Raw genomic sequence first — 26,655 nt, forward strand, 5'->3', positions numbered from 1 at the left:
ATTAATGAGTTAGTTACATGATGATGTATTACAGAACGAGTAAAGAGACTCGTCGGTAACGAGATTGAACTAGGTATGTAGATACCGACGATCGAATCTCGGGCAAGTAACATACTGATGGACAAAGGGAATAACATATGCTATCATAACAGTTCGATCGATAAAGATCTTCGTAGAATATGTAGGAGCCAATATGAGCATCCAGGTTCCGCTATTGGTTATTGACCGGAGAAGTGTCTCAGTCATGTCTACATAGTTCTCGAACCCGTAGGGTCCACACGCTTAACGTTCGATGATGATATAATATTATATGTGTTTTGTGATTTGGTGACCGAATGTTGTTCGGAGTCCCGGACGAGATCACAGACATGACGAGGAGTCTCGAAATGGTCAAGAGGTAAAGATTGATATATAGGATGATGGTATTCGGACACCGGAAGTGTTCCAGAGGGTATCAGGTACTTATCGGGTCACCGGAAGGTGTTTCGGGTACCCCCGGCAATCCTATGGGCCATATGGGCCTTGTGAAGGAACACACCAGCCCACAAGGGGCTGGTGCGCCAAGGCTATATGAGGAGGAGAAGGAAAGGGGGGAAGGGAAAGGTAAGTGTGGATTAGGATTCCCACTTCCTTCCCTCACCCCTCCTTCCTTTCCCTTCATGCATACATGGAAAGGGGGGCGCAGGGCAAGGTAGGGCCCCTAGGGGGGGGGGCGGCCAACCCTAGGGCGCCCCTGGCTGCCTTCCCCCCTCCCACCTATATATATGTGGGGAGGGGAGCGCCTAGAACACACAACATCAATTGTTAGCCATGTGCGGCGCGCCCCCTCCACAGTTTACACCCCCGGTCATATTCTCGCGGTGCTTAGGCGAAGCCTTGCAAGAATCACTTCACCATCACCGTCACCACACCATCGTGTTGATGGAACTCATCTACTTCCTCGATACCTTGCTAGATCAAGAAGGCGAGGGACATCATCACGCTGAACGTGTGCAGAACTCGGAGGTGTCGTACGTTCGGTGCTTGATCGGTCGGAGCTAGAAGAAGTTCGACTGCATCAACTGCGTTGTCAAACGCTTCCGCTTTCGGTCTACGAGGGTACGTAGACACACTCTTCACCTCTCGTTGCTATGCATCTCCTAGATAGATCTTGCGTGAGCGTAGGACTTTTTTTGAAATTGCATGCTATGTTTCCCAACATTACCATCCCGCAACTATCCATGCACGAGCACGTCCTCGTTTACCACTACTGCAAGGCCAAGAGGGAGTGTCACGAACTCAATGATTTCCTACAACGCAAATTGATAACTTCCGCTAACGTGGACATCATGAATCACAAGAAGATTCTTGGCAATGAATGGATTAAAATTTGAGATGAGCACCACGTCGACATCTAGAAGCAGTACAAATCAAAGGCGACAAGAAAAGAGACTCCATGGGTGACCTCGTAGCAGCCACCATAAACCGATCATACGACAACATGAAGACCGCATTCCCAAAGGTACTTCACAACTTCTGGGAATGGAAGCCACTTTCTGGAATGCACCTCCACTATGCAGACGCCTACTAGAGGATCCTGGCCATGAAGGACGATCTGCGCCACCATGCCGACCTGAATAATGGAGCACCTCTCCAACCAGCCCCAAGGGAAGGGCTCCGCCCCTGGCAAAACATAGCTGAGGGATTGATGTGACGATGCCCGTTCTTTCGATGAGAATGGGGATAATTATCGATTACCACTTGATGTGACAGCGGCCCGATCTTTCGATGAGAATGGGGATAATTATTGATTTGGTGGATTTTGACCTTGATGATTCGGCTATACCGTATCCAATGATACGCCTCGACAATCGCTAAACCAATCTCCGATGGTTATTGACCTTGCCGTAAGCACGATCAACCTGAACAACGAGGTTCGAGTTCCTGCAAGCAACTGAAGAACCAACAAGAACAAAGGTGAAATTGCAATATGAAATTGCGGATGAAAAATTAAGCACACAAACTAGACGAAAAGTTGGGGTTCCACCGTGGATCTGACAAGGCGGTAGTCCTACATGTCTCGTAGATGCGACTTGTAGCGATGGCTAGACAATACAATAAAACCCGAGTCTAAACCCTAGAATATGATGACTATTTATTAAAGGCTGGCGTGGAGATTGCTTCATCTATTTTCTTGGAAGTCAAGATGTGCCTGTTAATCTGCCAGACCCACACGCGATCTCATATGAAATAAACTTCTTGTATGAATCTGGTGGCAAACTGCCTCGTCGGTACTAGGCCCAAATGCACAACATGCAAGGCCATGCAAGGGCTCCTTTGTGTGTATTGCTTGCCATGCATGTGGGCCCCACCTTGACATGCATAAAAAAATGAGATGGATTGCATGTTCATATGCCCTTGGCCACTGGATGCATGTTGATTGGATAATGCTCAAGTGTAAATCTTCTATAGTAAACTTCGCATCTTCACCCGAGGTTTGTGCATGTCTTCTTTAATCCTGCATATAAAATATTGTGCTGTATTTTTGTTTCGGATAACAAAATAATAATTCATATAATTTCTATTAGAATTCACCTGATAATTATCTTTACGTGTAATAACTGTGGTTATATCCGCATGAGTCATGTTCATATCAGGGATGGTGAATCGGCTATAAGCACCGAAAGGGAAACTACATGTGGTGAACTACTACTACTTAGATGTCTATGTTGACTCATTGTGTTAGTTTAATTTAGGGTCCATGTTCTTCTTGTGTTTGTGTTAGATCAACACATGGTTTGTATTTTATTTATTAATCCCATTCTTCAATAAGTGTTCCTACTTATATTAGCTTATGTGTGGGCAAATACTATCAACACTTGTAGAAATAGTTTTAGCACTTTCCTCCATGATCACGTTTGCATCTTGCACCGTTGAGCTGTCGGTCCAATTCATTGAAACTTTTGACAAAATCTGGAGGAGATGTTTATGGGCTTAGAAATCCGAACAAGGAGAATCTTGTAATTCCTTGGTTGCTTGGGAAAGAGTATGTTGTCCTAAGGTTAATGGAAGACCAGGGGTGATCAATATTAAAGTCCATAATCAATCTCTTCTATTCAAGTTTTTGGACAAGTTCTATAACCATGTTGATCTCCAATAGGTAAATTTACTTTGGTAGTTATACTCAACAGGTACTGTTCTAATGCTCTCCCTAAGTGCGTCTCTTTTTGTGGCGCTCCTTGGTCAATCTTATGCCTATTTCCATAGGAATCGCCAACTGTAAAGTGGGTAATGGTTTAAATGTATGACAACTGGAATGAGCAGGTTCTATCTGAAAATTTTCCATGAATTTATTCATATACCAAGAGTGCGGATATGTGAGTTCATATTTTTATCAGGCCATTATTCCAAGTATATTATTTAGTTTGCCACTTTCACCAGAGGCCCACAATGAGCTGCAAACTATTGAAAATTTTAAGCCGCAACATTTACATGATTCAGGAACTTTTGATTGCTTGAGATATCCTTGGGGTCTTGTTTTCTCGGCCAATGAATTCTACATGCACTATCATAGACATACATATGTGATGAGCCTTTTAAATGGATTTGGAAATTCGGGGCGCAGGGCAAGGCAGGGCCCCTAGGGGGCGGCGACCAACCCTAGGGCGCCCCTGGCTGCCTCTCCTCCCCCCTCCCACCTATATATATGTGGGGAGGGGAGCGCCTAGAACACACAACATCAATTGTTAGCCGTGTGCGGCGCCCTCTCCACAGTTTACACCCTCGGTCATATTCTCGTGGTGCTTAGGTGAAGCCCTGCAAGAATCACTTCACCATCACCTCACCACGCCGTCGTGTTGATGGAACTCATCTACTTCCTCGACACCTTGCTGGATCAAGAAGGCGAGGGACGTCATCGCGTTGAACGTGTGCAGAATTCGTAGGTGTTGCACGTTTGGTGCTTGATCGGTCAGAGCTAGAAGAAGTTCGACTACATCAACCGTGTTGTCAAACGCTTCCGCTTTCGGTCTATGGGGGTACGTAGACACACTCTCCCCCTCTTGTTGCTATGCATCTCTTAGATAGATCTTGCATCCGCGTAGGATTTTTTTTGAAATTGCATGCTATGTTTCCCAACAATGGCATCCGAATCAGGTCTATGGGTAGATGATATGCATGAGTAGAACACAAAGAGTTGTGGACGGTGATCGTCATACTGCTTACCACCAATATCTTATTTTGATTCGGCGGTATTATTGGATGAAGCGGCCCGGACCAACCTTACATGACCACATTCATGAGACCGGTTCCACCGACAGACATGCAACTAGTTTTGCATAAAGGTGGCTCACGGGTGTCTGTTTCTCCTACTTTAGTTGAATAGAATTTGACTGTGGCCAGTCCTTGTTGAAGGTTAAAACAACAAACTTGATAAATCGCCATTGTGGTTTTGATGCGTAGGTAAGAACGGTTCCTGCTAGAGGCCCGTAGCAGCCACGTAAAACTTGCAACAACAAAGTAGAGGACGTCTAACTTGTTTTTGCAGGGCATGTTGTGATGTGATATGGTCAAGGCATGATGTGATATACGTTATTGTATGAGATGATCATGTTTTGTAAAATTTATCAGCAACCGATAGGAGCCTTATGGTTGTCTTTTTATTGTATGAAATGCAAACGCCATATAATTGCTTTACTTTATCACTATGCGTCAGTGATAGTTGTAGAAGCAATAGTTGGCGAGATGACCACGACGCAACAATGGAGATCAAGGTGTAAAGCCGGTGACGATGGAGATCATGACGGTGCTTTGGAGATGGAGATCAAAAGCACAAGATGATGATGGCCTATCATGTCACATATTTTTATTACATGTGATGTTTATCTTTTATGCATCTTATTTTACTTAGTACGGCGGTAGCATTATAAGATGACCCCTTAACTAAAATTTCAAGGTATAAGTGTTCTCCCTGAGTATGCACCGTTGCGAAGTTCGTCGTGTTGAGACACCACGTGATGATCGGGTGTGATAGACTCTATGTTCACATAAAACGGCTGCAAGACAGTTTTGCACACGCGGAATACTCGAGTTAAACTTGACGAGCCTGGCATGTACAGACATGGCGTCAGAACACTGAAGACCGAAAGGTCGAATGTGAATCATATAGTAGATATGATCAACATAGAGATGTTCACCACTGATGACTACTCCATCTCACGTGATGATCGGACATGGTTTAGTTAATTTGGATCACGTATCATTTAGATGTCTATCTAAGTGGGAGTTCTTTAGTAATTTGATTAATTGAACTTAATTTATCATGAACTTAGTCTTGATAGTTTTGCATATCTATGTTGTAGATCAATAGCTCGCGATATAGCTCCCATATTTTTTGATATGTTCCTAAAGAAAACCAAGTTGAAAGATGATAGTAGCAATGATGCAGACTAGGTCCGTGATCTGAGGATTATCCTCATTGCTACACAGAAGAATTATGTCCTTGATGCATCGGTAGGTGACAAACCTGTTGTAGGAGCAGATGCAGACGTTATGAACGTTTTGCAAGCTCGATATGATGACTACTTAATAGTTTAGTGCACCATGCTTTATTACTTAGAATCGCGGCTGTAGAGGCGTTTTAAACGCCACAAAACATATGAGATGTTCCAAGAGTTGAAATTGGTATTTCAGTCTCATGCCCATGTCGAGAGGTATGAGTCCTCAGACAAGTACTTTGCCTACAAGATGGAGGAGAATAGCTCAGCCAGTGAGCATGTGCTCAGAATGTCTGGGTACTACAATTGCTTGAATCAAGTGGGAGTTAATCTTCCAGATAAGATAGTGATTGACAGAGTTCTCTAGTCACTATCACCAAGCTACTAGAACTTCGTGATGAACTATAATATGAAAGGGATGACGAAAATGATTCCCGAGCTCTTCGCGATGGTGAAATCGGCGAAGGTAGAAATCAACAAAGAGCATCAAGTGTTGATGGTTAACAAGACCACTAGTTTCAAGAAAAAAGGCAAGGGAAAGAAAGGGAACTTCAAGAAGAATGGCAATCAAGTTGCCACTCCCGTGAAGAAGCCCAAAGCCGGACCTAAGCCTGAAACTAAGCGCTTCTACTGCAAGGGGAATGGTCACTGGAAGCGGAACTACCCCAAATATTTGGCGGATAAGAAGGATGGCAAAGTGAACAAAGGTATATTTGATATACATATTATTAATGTGTACTTTACTAGTGTTCATAGTAACCGCAGGGTATTTGATACTGGTTCAGTTGCTAAGATTAATAACTCGAAACAGGAGTTGCAAAATGAACATAGACTAGTTAAGGGCGAGGTGACGATGTGTGTTGGAAGTGATTCCGAGGTTGATAAGATCACCATCGCACACTCCCTCTACCTTTGGGATTAGTGTTGGACCTAAATAAATGTTATTTGGTGTTTGCGTTGAGCATGAATATGATTGGATCATGTTTATTGCGATATAATTATTCATTTAAGTCAGAGAATAATGGTTGTTCTATTTACATGAATAAAACCTTCTATGGTCATACACCCAATATAAATGTTTTATTGAATCTCGATCGAAGTGATACACATATTCATAATATTGATGCCAAAAGATGCAAAGTTGATAATGATAGTGCAACATATTTGTGGCACTGCCGTTTAGGTCATATTGGTGTAAAGCGCATGAAGAAACTCCATACAGATGGATTTTTGGAATCACTTGATTATGAATCATTTGATACTTGCAAACCATGCCTCATGGGCAAGATGACTAAAACTCCGTTCTCCGGAACAATGGAGCGAGCCAATGACTTATTGGAAATAATACATACCGATGTATGCGGTCCGATGAGTGTTGAGGCTCGCGGTGGGTATCGTTATTTTCTGACCTTCACAGATGTTTTGAGCAGATATGGGTATATATACTTAATAAAACACAAGTCTGAAACATTTGAAAAGTTCAAAGAATTTCAGAGTGAAGTGGAGAATCATCGTAACAAGAAAATAAAGTTTTTACGATCTGATCACGAAGGTGAATATTTTAATTATGAGTTTGGCCTTCATTTTAAACAATGTGGAATAGTTTCACAACTCACGCCACCTGGGACACCACAGCGTAACGGTGTGTCCGAACATCGTAACCATACTTTATTAGATAGGGTGCGACCTATGATGTCTCTTATCGATTCACCACTATCGTTTTGGGGTTATGCATTAGAGATAGTTGCATTCGTGTTAAATAGGGCACCGTCTAAATCCGTTGAGATGACACCGTATGAACTATGGTTTGGCAAGAAACCTAAGATGTCGTTTCTTAAAGTTTGGGGTTGCGACACTTGTGTCAAAAGGCTTCAGCCTGATAAGCTCAAACCAAATCTAAGAGGTGCATCTTCATAGGATACCCTAAGGAAACAATTGGGTACACCTTCTACCACATATCCGAAGGCAAGATCTTTGTTGCCGAGAATGGAACCTTTCTAGAGAAGGGCTCGAAAGAAGTGAGTGGGAGGAAAGTAGAACTTGATGAGGTAATTGTACCTTCTCTCGAATTGGAAAATAGCTCATCACAGAAAACCGTTCCAGTGATGCCTACACCAACTAGAGAGGAAGCTAATGATGATGATCATGAAACTTCATATCAAGTTACTACCGAACTTCATAGGTCAACCAGAGCACGATCCGCACCAGAGTGGTATGGTAATCCTATCCTGGAAGTCATGTTACTAGACCAAGGTGAACCTACGGACTATGAAGAAGCTATGATGAGCCCAGATTCCGACAGATGGCTTGAGGCCATGAAATCTGAGATAGGATCCATGTATGAGAACAAAGTGTGTACTTTGGTGGACTTGCCCGATGATCGGCAATCCATAGAGAATAAATGGATCTTCAAGAGGAAGACTGATGCTGATGGTAATGTTACTATCTACGAAGCTCGACTTGTCGCAAAAGGGTTTCGACAAGTTCAAGGAGTTGACTATGATGAGATTTTCTCACCCATAGCGATGCTTAAGTCTGTCCGAATCATGTTAGCAATTGCCACATTTTATGATTATGAAATCTGGCAAATGGATGTCAAACTGCATTCCTTAATGGATATCTTAAAGAAGAGTTGTATATGATACAACCAGAAGGTTTTATCGATCCTAAAGGAGCTAACAAAGTGTGCAAGCTCCAGCGATCCCTCTATGGACTGGTGCAAGCATCTCGGAGTTGGAATATACGCTTTGATGAGGTGATCAAAGCATATGTTTTTATACGGACTTAGGTGAAGCCTGTATTTACAAGAAAGTGAGTGGGAGCTCAGTAGCATTCCTAAAATTATAACATATTGTTGATTGGAAATGATATAGAATTTCCGGATAGCATAAAGGATATTTGAATAAGAATTTTTCGATGAAAAACCTCGGTGAGGCTGCTTACATATTGAGCATCAAGATCTATAGGGATAGATCGAGACACTTAATATGACTTTCACAAACCACATACCTTGATAAAGTTTTGAAGAAGTTCAAAATGGATCAATCAAAGAAAGGGTTCTTGCCTGTGTTACAAGGTGTGAAATTGAGTAAGACTCAAAACCCGACCACGGCAGAAGATAGAGAGAGAATGAAAGTCATTCCCTATGCCTCAGCCATAGGTTCTATAAAGTATGATATGCCATGTACCAGACTTGTTGTGTGCCTTTCCATGAGTTTGGCAAGGGGGTACAATAGTGATCCAGGAGTAGATCACTAGACATCGGTCAAAATTATCCTTAGAGGACTAAGGAAATATTTCTCGGTTATGGAGGTGATAAAGAGTTCGTCGTAAAGAGTTACGTCGATGCAAGCTTTTACACCGATCCAGATGACTTTGAGTGTTAATCTGGATACATATTGAAAGTGGGAGCAATTAGCTAGAGTAGCTCCATGCAGAGCATTGTAGACATAGAAATTTGCGAAATACATACGGATCTGAATGCGGCAGACCTGTTGACTAAACCTCTCTCACAAGTAAAACATGATCACACCTTAGTACTCTTTGAGTGTTAATCACATAGCGATGTGCACTATATTATTGACTCTAGTAAACTCTTTGGGTATTGGTCACATGACGATGTGAACTATGAGTGTTAATCACATGACAATGTGAACTAGATTATTGACTCTAGTGCAAGTGGGGGACTGAAGGAAATATGCCCTAGAGGCAATAATAAAGTTGTTATTTTATATTTCCTTATTCATGATAAAGGTTTATTGTTCATGCTAGAATTTTACTAATAGAAAACCTAAATACATGTGTGAATACATAAACAAACACCATGTCCCTAGTGAGCCTCTACTTGACTAGTTCGTTGATCAAAGATGGTTAAGGTTTCATAACCATGAATATGAGTTGTCATTTGATAACGGGATCACATCATTAGGAGAATTATGTGATGGAAAAGACCCATCCGTTAGCTTAGCATATTGATCGTTCAGTTTTATTGCTATTGCTTTGTTCATGTCAAATACATATTCCTTCGACTATGAGATTATGCAACTCCCGGATACCGAAGGAATACCTTGTGTGCTATCAAACTTCACAACGTAACTGGGTGATTATAAAGATGCTCTACAGGTATCTCCGAAGGTGCTTGTTGGGTTGGCATAGATCGAGATTAGGATTTGTCACTCCGAGTATCGGAGAGGTATCTCTGGGCCCTCTCGGTAATGCACATCATAAGAAGCCTTGCAAGCAAAGTGATTAATGAGTTAGTTGCAGGATGATGTATTACAGAACGAGTAAAGAGACTTGTCGGTAACGAGATTGAACTAGGTATGTAGATATCAACGATCGAATCTCGGGCAAGTAACATACCGATGGACAAAGGAAATAACATATGCTATCATAACAGTTCGACCGATAAAGATCTTCGTAGAATATGTAGGAGCCAATATGAGCATCCAGGTTCCGCTATTGGTTATTGACTGGAGAAGTGTCTCAGTCATGTCTACATAGTTCTCGAACCCGTAGGGTCCGCACGCTTAACGTTCGATGACGATATAATATTATATGTGTTTTGTGATTTGGTGACCAAATGTTGTTCGGAGTCCCGGACAAGATCACGGACGTGACGAGGAGTCTCGAAATGGTTAAGAGGTAAAGATTGATATATAGTATGATGGTATTGGGACACCGGAAGTGTTCCGGAGGGTATCGGGTACTTATCGGGTCACCGGAAGGTGTTTTGGGTACCCCCGGCAATCCTATGGGCCATATGGGCCTTCTGAAGGAACACACCAGCCCACAAGGGGCTGGTGCGCCCTATAAGGCTATAGGAGGAGGAGAAGGAAAGGGGGGAAGGGAAAGGAAAGTGTGGATTAGGATTCCCACTTCCTTCCCTCACCCCCTCTTTCCTTCCCCTTCATGCATACATGGAAAGGGGGGCGCAGGGCAAGGCAGGCCGCCTAGGGGGCGGCGTCCAACCCTAGGGCGCCCCTGGCTTCCTCTCCCACTCCCACTTATATGTATGTGGGGAGGGGAGCGCCTAGAACACACAACATCAATTATTAGCCGTGTTCGGCGCCCCCCTCCATAGTTTACACCCCGGTCATATTCTCGCGGTGCTTAGGCAAAGCCCTGCAAGCATCACTTCACCATCACCGTCACCATGCTATCGTGTTGATGGAACTCATCTACTTCCTCGACACCTTGCTGGATCAAGAAGGCGAGGGACGTCATCGCGCTGACTGTGTGCAGAACTCGGAGGTGTCGTACGTTCGGTGCTTGATCGGTCGGAGCTAGAAGAAGTTCGGCTACATCAACCGAGTTGTCAAATGCTTCCGCTTTCGGTCTACGAGGGTACGTAGACACACTCTCCCCCTCTCGTTGCTATGCATCTCCTAGATAGATTTTGCGTGAGCGTAGGAATTTTTTTGAAATTGCATGCTACGTTTCCCAACATTTTCATCCCGCAACTATCCATGCACGAGTACATCCTCGTTTACCACTACTGCAAGGCCAAGAGGGAGTGTCGTGAACTCAATGATTTCCTACAACGCAAAGTGATAACTTCCGCTAACATGGACATCATGAATCACAAGAAGATGCTTGGCAATGAATGGATTAAAATTCAAGATGAGCACCACGTCGACATCTAGAAGCAGTTCAGATCAAAGGCGACAAGAAAAGAGACTCCATGGGTGACCTTGTAGCAGCCATCATAAACCTATCATACGATGACATGAATACCACATTCCCAAAGGTACTTCACAACTTTTGGGAATGGAAGCCACTTTCTGGAACGCACCTCCACTATGCAGACGCCTACTGGAGGATCCTGACCATGAAGGACGATCTACGCCACCATGCCGACCTGAATAATGGAGCGCCTCTCGAACCAGCCCCGAAGGAAGGGCTGCGCCCCTGGCAAAACATAGGTGAGGGATTGATGTGACGGCGGCCCGTTCTTTCGATGAGAATGGGGATAATTATTGATTACCACTTGATGTGACAGCGGCCCAATCTTTCGATGAGAACGAGGATAATTATTGATTTGGTGGATTTTGACCTTGACGATCCAGCTATATCGTACCTGACGATACGCCTCAACAATCGCTAAACCAATCTTCGATGGTTATTGACCTTGCCGTAGGCACAACCTACCTGAACAACAAGGTTCGAGTTCCTGCAAGCAACCAAAGAACGGACAAGAACAAAGGTGAAATTGCAATATGAAATTGCACACGAAAAATTAAGCACACGAACTAGATGAAAAGTTGGGGTTCCAGTATGGATCTGACAAGGCGGTAGTCCTACATGTCTCGTAGATGCGAATTGTAGCGATGGCTGGACAATACAACAAAACCCGAGTATAAACCCTAGAATATGATGCCTATTTATTAAAGGCCGGCGTGGAGACCACTTCATCTATTTTCTTCGAAGTCAAGATGTGCCTATTAATATGCTGGACCCACACGCGATCTGATATGAAATAAACTTCTCGTATGAATCTGGTGGCAAACTGCCTCATCGGTACTAGGCCTAGATGCACAACACGCAAGGCCATGCATGGGCTCCTTTGTTTGTACTGCTTGCCATGCATGTGGGCTGGTCACGTGCATGCATATGGGCCCCACCTTTAATGCATAACAAAATGAGATGGATTGCATGTTCGTATGCCCTTGGCCACTGGATGCATGTTGATTTGATAATGCTCAAGTGTAAATCTTCTGTATTAAACTTCAAATCTTCACCCGAGGTTTGTGCATGTCTTCTTTAATCCTGCATATAAAATATTGTGCTGTATTTTTGTTTAGGATAAAAAAAATAGTAATTCATATAATTTCTATTAGAATTCACCTGATAATTATCTTTATGCATAATAACTGTGGTTATATCCGCACGGGTCATGTACATATCAGGGATGGTGAATCGGCTACAAGCACCGAAAGGGAAACTACCTGTGGTGAACTACTACTACTTAGATGTCTATGTTGAATCATTGTGTTAGTTTAATTTAGGGTCCATGTTCTTCTTGTGTTTGTGTTAGATCAACACGTGGTTTGTATTTTATTTACTAATTCCATTCTTCAATAAGTGTTCCTACTTATATTAGCTTATGTGTGGGCAAATAAATTATGTGGTATTCATGTATAAACACATGGGGTTTATGTAAAATAGGTGTGGAATGTTTTTAACACAAAATACTATCAACACTTGTAGACATAGTTTTAGCACTTTCATCCATGATCACGTTTGCGTCTTGCACCATTGAGTTGTCGGTCAAATTCATTGAAACTTTTGACAAAATCTGGAGGAGATGTTTATGGGCTTAGAAATCTGAACATGGAGAATCTTGTAATTCCTTGGTTGCTTAGGAAAGAGTATGTTGTCCTAAGGTTAATGGAAGACCAGGGGTGATCAATATGAAAGTCCATAATCAATCTCTTTTATTCAAGTTTTTGGACAAGTTCTATAACCATGTTGATCTCCAATAGGTAAATTTACTTTGGTAGTTATACTTAACATGTACTGTTCTAATGCTCTCCCTAAGTGTGACTCTTTTGTGGTGCTCCTTGGTCAATCTTATGCCTATTTCCATAGGACTCACCAACTGTAAAGTGGGTAATGTTTTAAATGTATCTATGTGGCATGACAACTGGAATGAGCAGGTTCTATCTAATTTTTTTCCATGAATTTATTCATATACGAAGAGTGCGGATATCTGAGTTCGTATTTTTATCAGGCCATTATTCCAAGTATATTATTTAGTTTGCCACTTTCACCCGAGGCCCACAATGAGCTGCAAACTATTGAAAATTTTAAGCCGCAACATTGACATGATTCAGGAACTTTTGATCGCTTGAGATATCCTTGGGGTCTTGTTTTCTCGGCCAATGAATTCTACATGCACTATCATAGACATACATATGTGATGAGCCTTTTAAATGGATTGGGAAATCCAAACTTAAAATGAAACTAATTTTTTCATGTGGCTTCTTTTAGCAAACAGTTTGAACATAAGGAACATGCTCAAAATAAGACATATTTTGGTGACCAACAGTGATATATGTGTGCTATGCATGACGGGGGATGAAGAGACCATTGAACACTTGATATTTGCTTGCCCTTTTAGCCAAAATTGTTGGGAAAAACTTGCTATACCGTACACTTCTGGCACCTCTAGGATTGAGGCCACTAAAAGGGCAAAGGAAAACTACTCTGGTAGGCTTTTCTTTGAGATTTTCACTACCACTACCTGGAATATCTGGAAAGAGCAAGACAACTTTATCTTCAACTAGATCAGACCTACACATAGAGCTTGGCTAGAAAGAACTAAGTCTGATCTACTCTGGTTAAAATTTAGGGTGTCCCCTAATCTGAGTGATTACATCACTTATGTTGTAAACTCACTTTAAACTCTTGCTTTTGCTTCCTTCTTATCTTTTTTATCTCATGGGGATAATTGTCTCCCACTCATGTAAATATTCCTTGTTATTTAATATAACATAGTAGGATCCTCTCCTACTATTTTAAGTTAAGAAAATAGTCTTAGCACTTTCAAAGTTATTCGAAACCACTATCAACATAGCACACTGATAACTTTCAGAATCATCCATGAAGCCTGTCAGAAATATTTTGGAACTTCTAGGAATGTTTGAGTGACGCTTGATATATTAGTATAAAAAGACATGGAAGATAAATGCATAAAAACAACTCTCGTACAACTTTCTCAAGCCACAACTTTACGAAATAATCCACACCAACAAATAGGGAGCTCAATCATGTTATTTTTCCTCTTTCGTTCCTTCCAAAGCCAATGCCAAAGAAGCATGCTCCTCCGCCTGCCGGCCCCCTCTTCCTTCGAAGGGCAGGAAGGAAGGTGGTCCCTTGCACGTTGAGTACATCCAAAGGGCATGCACATGGTGTCGGCATTCGCAACGATGTCTCCTTCTAGCATAGCTAGATACTCCATGAACTTTCCATACCCGTGAGCAGCCTCCAGCCGATTGGAACTGGCGGCCTACAAGGCCTTGCGACAACACTCTCTTTCGAAGTACTTAGACCATCTTAGATTGAGCAGATGATGCCCTTCCTCTATATAAGATCGACCCACCTCGACACGAGCACACTTCTTCTTCTCCCATCAACATGGAGTAGAAAAGTGCCCACAACAGTTCCTCGGCCTCATTCACAGCGGGGGTCGACAAGGGGACAACAGGAGTAAGGGGTCGACTGCGGGAACGATCCCATTCTCTTGCCTGTGCCCCATCTCTCCAAGTTCAACAAGTATCGCCGAGGATAGGGTTCCGAACTACCACGACATTAGCGTGCGCCACCAGAGATGGTGGCGGTAGTCACTAACAATGTTGTCCAGGGTGGAAGCTAAAGAGACCATTGCGATACTCTTTGAGTGAGAGAGGATATCTCTCCATGCTTCACTCGCTACTTGGTATTTATATAGCAGAAAAGGAAGGGCAAAAGCATTCTGCCCTGAGGGACATCATGCACCGAATAGGAACGACAATCAAGGCAATGACACAGTGCCGTGAGTTGGTCGTTCTCCTCCTCTAACCAATTGACTGCCACATGGTATCATAATTACGCCGGATTAGGATCCCACACATTCATTTCCATCAATATAGAAATAAAATGCAGTAGCGAATTTTGTACAACTTATCTTATATGGTTTTGATTTTGGTAGGTCGCATGCAGCCCAGCCAGGACTTGGGGATCTATATTTGGCATGTTTGGATGTGCATGCGACTACCTAGGCTATTGGAGATGTGCCTTAGAGGCAATTATGTGATGATAATATTTCCCTAGGTATTCATGAGTTATGTATATGGTCCTTTGGAAATATGCCCTAGAGGCAATAATATTGTACTATTCTTTTTCCTTGTTCATAATTAAGAGTTTATATTTCATGCTATAACTGATGTGATCCCGGAATATGCGATTCAGTGGAAAACTCATATGCACGTGTGGAATGATAAACGATAAAGAATAGGTTCCCGATCTTGCCTCTAAGACCGGCTCAAGTGTTGTTGGTGATCATGTTTTTCTAGATCTTAGGATATCGTTAAGTGTAACTATAGTCCTAAAACAACATTGAGAGTATGAAGTTAGAAGAACGATCATATTGAATTGACCCAATCTTGTTTGTTATACTTTGAGATAATATCGTCTGAAATCAATTGTTATAACACGGAGCGTTAGCATGTGTTTTTAGTTCCTCAGACCAAGAGAGTATCGTAGCCACTTCTTACCGTACGGTGGACCTTGGAGTTGCTCAAATGTCATCTGTAACACAGTGATCATAAAGACAACTTACAGGTTCATCGGAAAGTTCGACAAGGGATTGGATAGCTCTAGAGTGGGATTTTCTCCTCCGGTGATGGAAAGACATTCTAAGGGCCCTCTCGGTGTGATGCCATCCATCATCTTCTGGCTAAACACAAGTGACTATGTCACGGGGATGACGGAACACTTCAGCGAGAAAGAAGAACAAAATCGGTACCGAGGATGACGGTATAGTGAGCATGTGGATGACCCAGGAGGATAACAACACTCCCTGGGTTTTGTAAAGTATCACGAAGCAAAGGTAACATCACATGATAACCAAAGGTTCACTCGAATGTCATTCGTGTAATCATAGGGATCGATATGGACATCCATGGTTCCGCTATCGGTTATTGAATGAAGGGGTTTCATTCATGTATATGATTCACCGAACCTATGTGGTCACAAGCTTATGGTAATCACTATCTGCTTAGTGTTAGTAGGACGAGATTATCAATGATTTATTTGTGGATTTGTTTGATTAATATCCAGAATAGTTCTGAGAGGAACCGAAAGCGTTTCGGGTCACCGGAAGGGTTTCAGAGTTTATCGGGCAATACCGGGTATTCCCGATAAATAATATATAGGTGGAAAATATTTTTGGTGATGTTAAATTATATATAAAAGGCTGTACTAATTATTAGAAGGTCTTTATATTTAATTTAATATCAACGGGAGTTAAAAGGCCAAGTGGTGGAAACTTCTTGGGCCACTTGGGTCCAAGAAGGGTGGCGCCCCCTTCTCCCCATGGAAAGGGGAGAGGGAGGATGAATTGGAGGGGGAGCCCCCTCCTTGGCTGGCTAAGGGAGGGGACTTTCCCTCCCTTCTGTGGCGCCCCCTCCTCTCCACCTAACCTATATATATACTTGAGGTATTGATCATTTTCTATACACAAGTTTTGGAGCCTCCTCTAGTTCATCTAGTTCTAGTTCTAGTTGGTCCTAGTAGACTAATTAGAGATAGAACTAGTTCCTCTAATCCTCATAATTAGAAGCCTAGTGTGGTTCTAATCTCCTCCCTCTAATTCTCTGGTGGTTATTAGCTCTGGACGGTGAAGCGCTGCAGGATTGTGAAGACCGTACGCTGCAACCAAGTAGAGAGGCCGTGCTTTCAATCTTCTGTTCGAGGCATCATTTGAGGGCGGTTCGCGGGACCGTCATGAATGATTTGAGGGAATCCAAGTATGATCTACACCGACTTGTCTACTTCCCCTACACTCCGGAGTCGGTAACAATCCATGATCCAAACCCTATATGCATCTTCATATTGTTCCTGGGTGATCGTAGGGTGATTTTTTTGTTTTCTACTATGTTTCCCAACACCTTGAACATCAGCAATGATATGTATCAATAAGTATGTGAATTGTTTGTAAAACTACATATTGTATGATGATTGTTCTAATGGTCCCTAGTTGATAAGGTTATGCGGACACATACCCTTTGACTAGTATACGATTTGGTTGATGACTATGTTTCACAAGTCATGGGACTAGAGACGCTAAACCTATAGTATGGACTTGGGGATGGAGATCACCAAGTCAGATAGATCCACTTTGAGACGCGGCGAAATACCGTCATCTGTTAGTCTCAAGCACAATGTATATGCCATGTCCTATACTTGAGGTCCTCGCATGTTCTCAGGATGAAGATCGACTCACATAGGGTCTATCAAATGCTACTCCATGAGTGGGTTGTTATAAAGGTAGCTTTCAGTCGAGTCATGAGACATGCCGCGAGACATGGTTGAGCAAGCTAGGAATTTCCCCTCCGATACGGATAAATATTCTTTGGGCCCTCCCGAGTGATCAGATTTGGAAAGCAGGGCCATGCGACTTGGGTTAAGTGTTTACCTGGTTTGGAAATCTATATCATGATTTCGAGAAGAGTGGTCAAGCTACCACAAGGGCGGCAAGTACTCTCCTTGAGCTTGACAACATATAACGTGAGGCAAAAGGAATGTTGCATATGACACATTGTTGAGGTTCGTCAAACGACTTTACACACACATGGGAGTTAGCACGTTCTGCTAGGAGCCGCTACCAACTATCAACTCAGGTTGTGTCCATGTGTACATGAACCTACAGGGTCGACACTTAAGGGTCCGCAACCCATTTGGATTGGATAAGAGTGGAAATTGGGTCTAGACTCCTAGTGGACCTTAAGTGTAGAGTGATATGTCTCCAACGTATCTATAATTTTTCATTGTTTCATGCTAATATATTATGAATCTTGGATGCTTTATATGCATTTTATGCTATTTTATATCAATTTTTGGGACTAATCTATTAACCCAGTGCCAATTCCTGTTTTGCTTGTTTTTGGCTTTCCAGAAAATCAATACCAAATGAAGTCCAAACACGATGAAAATTTATGGTGCTTTTTCTGGAGCAGAAGGCACCCTAGAAGATTTAGGAGGAGGCCAGAAGAGCTACGAGAGAGCCACAAGCTCATACGGCATGCCCTAGGGGTAGGGCGTGCCCCTAAGCTCGTGGGCTCACACAACTCCATTTGACCATATTCCACCTCTATAAATTCACAAATATTCCCAAATCAACAGAGAGCCACCCGAAACACTTTTTCCACCGCCATAAGCTTTTGTTCTTCCGCGATCCTATCTGGAGCCCCTTTTCGTTACTCTGTCGGAGGGGGAATCAATCACGGAGGGCTCCTAGATCATCATTGCTTCCTTTTGATGATGCGTGAGTAGTTTACCACAGAACTACCGGTCCATAGCTAGTAGCTAGATGGCTTCTTCTCCCTTTTTGATCTTTAGTACAATGTTCTCCTCGATCTTCTTGGAGTTCTATTCGATGTAATATTCTTTTGCGGTGTGTTTGTTGGGATCCGATGAATTGTGGGTTTATGATCAGATTATTCAATGAAGGTAATTGAGTCTTTATTTCTGAACTTTATTATGCATGATTTTTATAGCTTTGTATTTCTCTTCGATCTATCTGTTTGGTTTGGCCAACTAGATTGATTTATCTTCAGTGGGAGAGGTGCTTTGTAATGGGTTCAAGCTTGCGGCGTCCTCACCCAGTGAAAGAAGGGGTAGTGAGGCACATATTGTATTGTTGCTATTAAGGGTAAAATGATGGTTTTTTCATATTGATTGGGTTCACTTTGTCTACATCATGTCATCTTGCTTAAGGCGTTACTCTGTTTGTCATGAACTTAATACCATAGATGCATGCTGGATGGCGTTCGATTGGTGGAGTAATAGTAGTATATGCAGGCAGGAGTCAGTCTACTTGTCATGGACGTGATGCCTGTATACATGATCATTGCCATAAATACGTCATAACTATGGACTTTTTTATCAATTGCCCAACAATAATTTATTTACCCACTTATGCTATGTGTTCAAGAGAAGCCTCTAGTGGAAACTATGCCCCCGGGTCTACTTGTATCATATTTTAAAAACCAAAAATACCTTGCTGCAATTTTATACTTTTTATTTTACTTTACTTTCTTATATATTTGTCACTATCATAATTAATCCTTGCAAATAACGAGTTCAAGGGGATTGGCAACCCTCTTGCCCGCGTTTGTGTGTGTAGGTGCTGTCGAAGGGAATTTTCTTGGTTCTCCTATTGGTTCGATAACCTTTGCTCTCACTGAGGGAAATACTTATTTCTACTGTACTGCTTCACCCTCCTCTTCGGGGAAATCCTAACGCAGCTTACAAGTAGCAGGAAGAATTTTTGGCGCCATTGCCAAGGAGACATCATCAAATTCTTACTAGGTTCCTACATACAAATTATCATCTACTTGCTCTACTTTATATTAGCCTCTCTTTTTCATATCCCTTCACTTCTCATAAAAATCAAAAACACAAAAATATTTTACTTTGTTAGTTTGCTTGCTGGCTTGTCACTATGTCTCAAGAGAACACCAAGTTGTGTGATTTTCCAAATACTATTAACAATGATTTTATTAGTACTCCAATTGCTCCTCCCGCCAATAATGCAGAGTCGTATGATATTAATATTGCATTGCTAAATCTTGTTATGAAAGAACATTTTTTTGGAAATCCTAATGAAGATGCTGCATCCCATCTCAATTCTTTGTTGAATTGTGTGATATGAAAAACAAAAAAGATGTGGATAATGATATTATTAAGTTGAAATTATTTCCTTTCTCGCTAAGAGATCGTGCTAAAACTTGGTTTTCATCATTTCCTCGCAATAGTATTGATTCATGGGATAAGTGTAAGGATGCTTTTATTCCCAAGTATTTTCCCCCCGCTAAGATTATTTATCTTAGAAATCAAATCATGAACTTTAAGCAACTTGAGCATGAACATGTTGCACAATCTTGGGAGAGAATGAAATTAATGATTAGAAATTATCCCACTCATGGTTTAAGCTTATGGATGATAATACAACATTTTTATGCAGGACTAAACTTTGTGTCAAGAAATCTTATAGACTCTGATGCAGGTGGTACTTTTATGGAAATCACATTGGGAGAAGCTATAAAACTCCTTGATAATATAGGGACAAATTATTCACAATGGCACATTGAACGAGCTCCAACTGGTAAGAAGGTAAACCATGTTGAAGAGGTTTCTACTTTGAGTGATAAAATTGATGCTCTTATGAAAATGTTTGCTAGTAAACATGCTCATGTTGATCTTAATGATGTTCCACTATCTACTTTGATTGAGCAAAATAATGATGCTATTGATGTGAATTTTTTCTCTAGAAATAATTTCAACAACAATGCTTATAGAGGTAATTTCAATCCTAGACTGTATCCTCGTAATTCCTATAATAATTATGGTAATTCATATAATAATAATAGGATACCTACTAATCTTGAGAACCAAATTAAAGAATTTATTAGTTCTCAAAAAGATTTTCAATGCTATGGTAGAATAAAAACTACATAAAGTTGATGATATGGCTAGAAACATGTATAGAATTGCTCATGATGTGGAAATTATTAAAATTAAAACTTTGCCACCTAAGCATGATATTAATGATTCAATAAATTCTATCCAAGTCTCCATTAATGGAAGTAAAGAGAAAACCACTAGGTTGAGAGCTAAGCTAGAATTCCTAGAAAAAGCCATTCTATCCGATTTTTATCGTAATGATGATGAGGATATTAAAATGATTGGTGTCTCACCTATTGAATATTTGTTTAGTAATATAAAACTTGATGAAAAGGGACTGCAGATGAGTCAAATTTAGCTAGAAGGTGTCCCAATTGTTCGGAGGGTGATGTACTTAATGATAAAAATGATAAAAGTGGGTTTGGAAAGGTCAAAACTTTAAATAGTGATGTGCCCACTACTTTGGATTACAAGGACTTTAATTATGATAACTGTTCTTTGATTTAGTGTATTTCCTTGTTGCAATCCATGATAAATTCACCAAATGCTTACAAACAAAATAAAGCTTTTACTAAACATATTGTAGAAGCTATGATAAAAGCTCATGAAGAAAAGCTAGAATTGGAGGTTTCTATACCTAGAAAATTGCATGATGAATGGGGGAACCTACTATTAAAGTAAGGATTAAATATTATGAATGTAATGTCATGTGTGATCTATGTGCTAGCGTTTCTCCTATAACAAAATCTTTATGTGATGTGCTAGGTCTCATTGATATGGATGAGTATTCCCTTGATTTGCGCTTAGTGGATTCAACTATTAAGAAACCATTGGGAAGAATAAATGATGATCTCATACTTGCTAATAGAAATTATGTTCCCGTGGATTTCATCGTGCTTGATATTGAGTGCAATCCGTCTTGTCCTATAATACTTGGTAGGCCTTTCCTACGAACCATACGTGTTATTATTGACATGAAAGAAGGAAATATAAGGTTCCAATTCCCATTAAAGAAAGGGATGGAACAACTCACAAGGAATAGAATTAAACCACCATATGAATCTATTATGAGGGTCACCTACGGAATTAATGTTAAGGATGACAATACTTGAAACAATGCCTTATGCCTAGCTAAGGGTGTAAAACAATAGTGCTTGTTGGGAGGCAACCCAATAGTTATCTTAATTTTTTTCTTTTATTTTCTATTTTGGTGTGTTACACAATTATTTCTACTGTTATGATTGTGTTTTTATGTTTTAATTAGTGTTTGTGCCAAGTAAATCCTTTGGGATGATTTGGCTGATAGTTGATTTGATTCTGTGAAAAAACAGAAACTTCCGCGCTCAGTACTAGAATTACTATAATTCACTGGAACATGATAAAATTCTATTTTTTTACACATGATTGATATGCAAATTTTCCACATTTTCCTAATTTTCTAGAATTTTGGAGTTACGAAAGCATAGTTTTTGTTCAGATCATTACAGACTGTTCTGTTTTAGAGAGATGTTGTTTTTATTGCATACTTTACTTGTTTTAATTATGCTATGGATTATATCGAGGGGGCGGGGGTTAAGTAATGGAGAAGTTATATTACAGTAGGAATATGTAGGAATAAATTATTATTGAGTTTATAACAGTACCTAAAGTTTATGATTTGTCTATATACTAACGGATCTCACGAGGTTTTTGTTGAGTTTTGTGTGCTGAAGTTTTAAAGTTTTGGGTGAGATCATGATGGATGAAGGAATAAGGAGTGGAAAGACCCTAAGCTTGGGGATGCCCAAGGCACCCCAAGGTAATGTTCAAGGAAGACCCAAGGGTCTAAGCTTGGGGATGCCTAGATGGCATCCCCTCTTTCGTCTACAATCTACCGGTATGTTACTTGGAGCTACATTTTTATTCATCACATGATATGATTTTTGCTTGGATCATCTTGTTCCATAGTAGTTTTTTCTTTGTTTGCTTTTTAGTTTTCGACAATCATTGTTTGCTAGACACACCTTTTGAGAGGACACACATTTATCGTGATTTGTTAGAATAATCTATGTGCTTCACTTATATCTTTTGAGCTATGCAATTGCTCTTATGCTTCACTTATACTTGTTGGAGCACGATGATGGTTATATTTTATAGAAATGATTGCACTCTCATGCTTCACTTAAAATCTTTTTGAGAGTATATGAATAGGAAGTGGTAATATGCACGTGTTATAAGACTAGTCCAAGAAGGATATGTATTCAAGGGGGATATCATAAAACCTTTCATGTAGATCACTAAATATGAAACATATGGTTTAATGATATTGATGTCATAATATGAAAGGATATTGGTTCAGGATCATTGGTTATTAGAAATATTGGTATTAAAGCTTGTTATTAACTTCTCATCGGAGTGCCGGTCATGGCATGGTGGGGAGGTTTGAGCATTTGTATTTCAGAGGTTTGAGGATTTGTATTTCTGATTTAAATCCTCGAGTGATGTTATAATCGGATGCGTGCGATGGTTAACTCCTACCAACCAATTCCCTAGGGGCATACAAGTAGTACTTTGCTTCGAGGGCTAATAGGCTTTCACAATAAGTATGTGAGTTCTTTATGACTAATGTGAATCCATGGATTATAGACACTCTACCTTTTTGCAATTTGCTTGCCGACTTCGCTGGTGCATCCAAACCCCGTGGTATGATACACTCTATCACACATAAGCATTCTTATATCTTCCTAAAAATAGCCACCATACCTACATATTATGGCATTTCCATGGCCATTCCGAGATATATGGCCATGCAACTTCCACCGTTCCGTTTTCATGACATACGTGTTCATTGTCATATTGCTTTGCATGATCATATAGAGCTAACATGATATTTGTGGCTCAACCACCATTCATCATTATTATACATGTTATGCTAGATCGTTGCACATCCTGGCACACTACCAGAGGCATTCATATAGAGTCATATTGTTTCAGTTTTACCGAGTTGTAAGTAAATAAAAGTGTGATGATCATCATTACTAGAGCATTGTCCCAGTGAGGAAAGAATGATGGAGACTGTGATTCCCCCACAAGTCGGGATGAGACTCCAGACTAAAAAAGGGAGAAGAAAGAAAAAAAGAAAAAAAGAGAGAAAAGAGAGAAGGGGCAATGTTACTATCCTTTTTCCACACCTGTGCTTCAGAGTAGCACCATGTTCTTCATATAGAGAGTCTCCTGAGTTGTAACTTCCATATACTAGTGGGAACTTTTCGTTATAGAGCTTGGCTTGCATATTCCGATGATGGGATTCCTCAGATGCCCGAGGTCTCCATGATCAAGCGAGTTGGATGCACACCCACTTACTTTCCGTTGAGATTTCATACACTTATAGTTCTTAGAACATCTGTTGCATGGTCTACTCCTCGCATTGACATCGATTGATGGGCATCTCCATATCCCGTTGATTAGTCGCGTTAATGCAAGATTTTCTTCCATTTTTGACTTCCCTTATTGATCTCTATCACCGCATTCTATTCCACCTATAGTGCTATATCCATGGCCCACGCTCATGTATTGCATGGGGCTGAAAATGTTGAAGCACGTTAGAAGTACGATCTAATTGCCCGGTTTGACACATGGGTGCTCATGATTTATATTTATGCGGTGAAGGCGGAGTTATGCCATGCTAACATGATAAAATGAGTGGGGATAACATTCGTTAAGGATCGTATATTTTGTAAAAGTAATGATTATACTTCTTAGATTCATGAATATTATTATGTTGATATTGTTACTTCATCATTTCTCAATAATTCTACCATAAAGAGATTGCATGATACACATGTTAGATAGCATTTCACATCAAAAATTCTATTTTTATCATTGACCTACTCGAGGATGAGCAGGAATTAAGCTTGGGGATGCTTGATATGTCTCCAACGTATCTATATTTTTTGATTATTTCATGCTATTACATTATCAATCTTGTAGGCTTTATATGCATTTTATGCTATTTTATATCATCTTTGGGACAAACCTATTAAACGAGTGCCCAGTACCAGTTCCTGTTTTTTGCTTGTTTTTAGCTTTTCAGAAAATCAATATCAAAGTAAGTCCAAACACAATGAAACTTTACGTTGATTTTTTGGACCAAAAGGGACCCTAGAAGGTTCAGGAGGAGGCCAGAAGAGCCACGAGAGAGCCACGAGGTCACAAGGCGTGCCCTGGGGGTAGGGCGTGCCCCCTGAGCTCGTGGGCCCCATGCAACTCCGTTTGACCTAATTCCACTATAAATTCACAAATATTCCCAAACAAACAGAAAGCCACCCGAAACACTTTTTTGTCGCGACAAGCTTCTGTTCTTTCGCGATCCCATATGGAGGCCTTTCCTGGTACTCTACCTGAGGGGGAATCTATCATGGAGGGCTTCTACATTATCCTTGCTGCCTTCCGATGATGCGTGAGTTATTTAACACAGACCTACAGGTCCATAGCTAATAGCTAGATGGCTTCTTCTTCTCTCTCTCTCTCTCTCTCCCTCTTTGCTCTTCAATACAATGTTCTCATCGATCTTCTTGGAGTTCTATTTGATGTAATCTTCTTTTGCGGTGTGTTTGTTGGGACCCGATGAATTGTGGCACTACAAAAAAACCACTTCCGTGATGATACATGTTTGTCACAGTAGGTCACGTTTTCTGTCATGCATGTACATCCATGACGATTTTATGACAGAATCAAGATAGCCGTAGAAGTGTTCCATGACAATACCAAAATTATCATCACAGAAGTGTCCACTTCCATGACAATAAATGACGCGTCATTGAAGTGCTTTTGTCAAGGGTAACCGATACGTGGCATCCACTGTAATAGGTCGCCGTTAAGCTACCGGGTTCTGGTTTGGATCTGATAACTCCTTAACACCTCGGACCAACGGGAATATTCCACGTGTAAAATTCTCAATGGCCAGAGGAACCACGTGTCGGCTCAGCTTTGGGACGGTTATCATCCACTCATTGGACATGAGGCACCTATGATATGTCGACATGTGGCACGACGCAATAGAGGCCCATTCAGGTAAAAAGGCCAGCCCATTTGACTTGGTCAAAAGGTAGCGGGACGGCCCATGGAAAGCCTGTTAATAGCCTGTTTGCATATAGCCCATTTACAGCCCGCTAACTCACGACCCGTTATGGACTATCTGAATTGGGCCCAGTAGCATCATCTGGGCCGTCTAATATGATTCCAGCCCATTGTAACTTCGGGCCCATGTATGGCCCATGACGTCTTTCGGCTCATATGAGGCCCTTTGTAACTCTGGGCCCATTAAAGGCCCATGGTGAAACTGGCCCATGATGAACAATGTATCGCTTTATACCCATTAACGGCCCATTACTCTATTGGGCCATTTCCAGCCCGTGTTAACTTTCAGCCTTCTAAGGGCCCATTTATTCTTTGGCTCATTTCCACCATTCGGTTACTTACGGTCCGTTACTGGCATGTTTCGCTTGTGGGTCAAATTCAGCCCGTGGTTACAGTAGGACCGTTTGTAGCCCGCTAACCCGTTGGGGTGTTTTCACAGCGTCATCAAATACGGCCCATTAACGACCCGTGATTCCTATCGATAGAATTAAGCCCGTTATACATTTTGACCTATTAACGACCCGTTATGGTTGGGCCATAAACACACAATTTCCACTCTAGCCCAATTACGACCCATTTTGCAGACCGTTATTGGCCCACGAATAGTACATCCCATGTTTGGCCAATCGATCATACATCCCGTAGAAGGCCCATTGACTATACGACTCATAGAAGGCCCATGGATCCTATGACCCGTAGGAGGCCCATGGTCACTACAGCAGGTAGCAGGACCATGGTTATAGCGGTCCATATGTTGCCCATGGTTATTGTGGCCTAGTTATAAAAAATAGGTTATTGTGGCCACTAGAAAAACGCTGAAAAAGAACTGCAGTGGCTACAAGCAAACAACTAAACAGGACAATAAGGAGATAAATAAGCAAGCAACTAATGCTAG

Source organism: Triticum urartu, chromosome 3A (genome assembly GCF_056163025.1).
Source record: "Triticum urartu cultivar PI428250 chromosome 3A, HENAU_Tu73, whole genome shotgun sequence".
Lineage (NCBI taxonomy): Eukaryota > Viridiplantae > Streptophyta > Magnoliopsida > Poales > Poaceae > Triticum > Triticum urartu.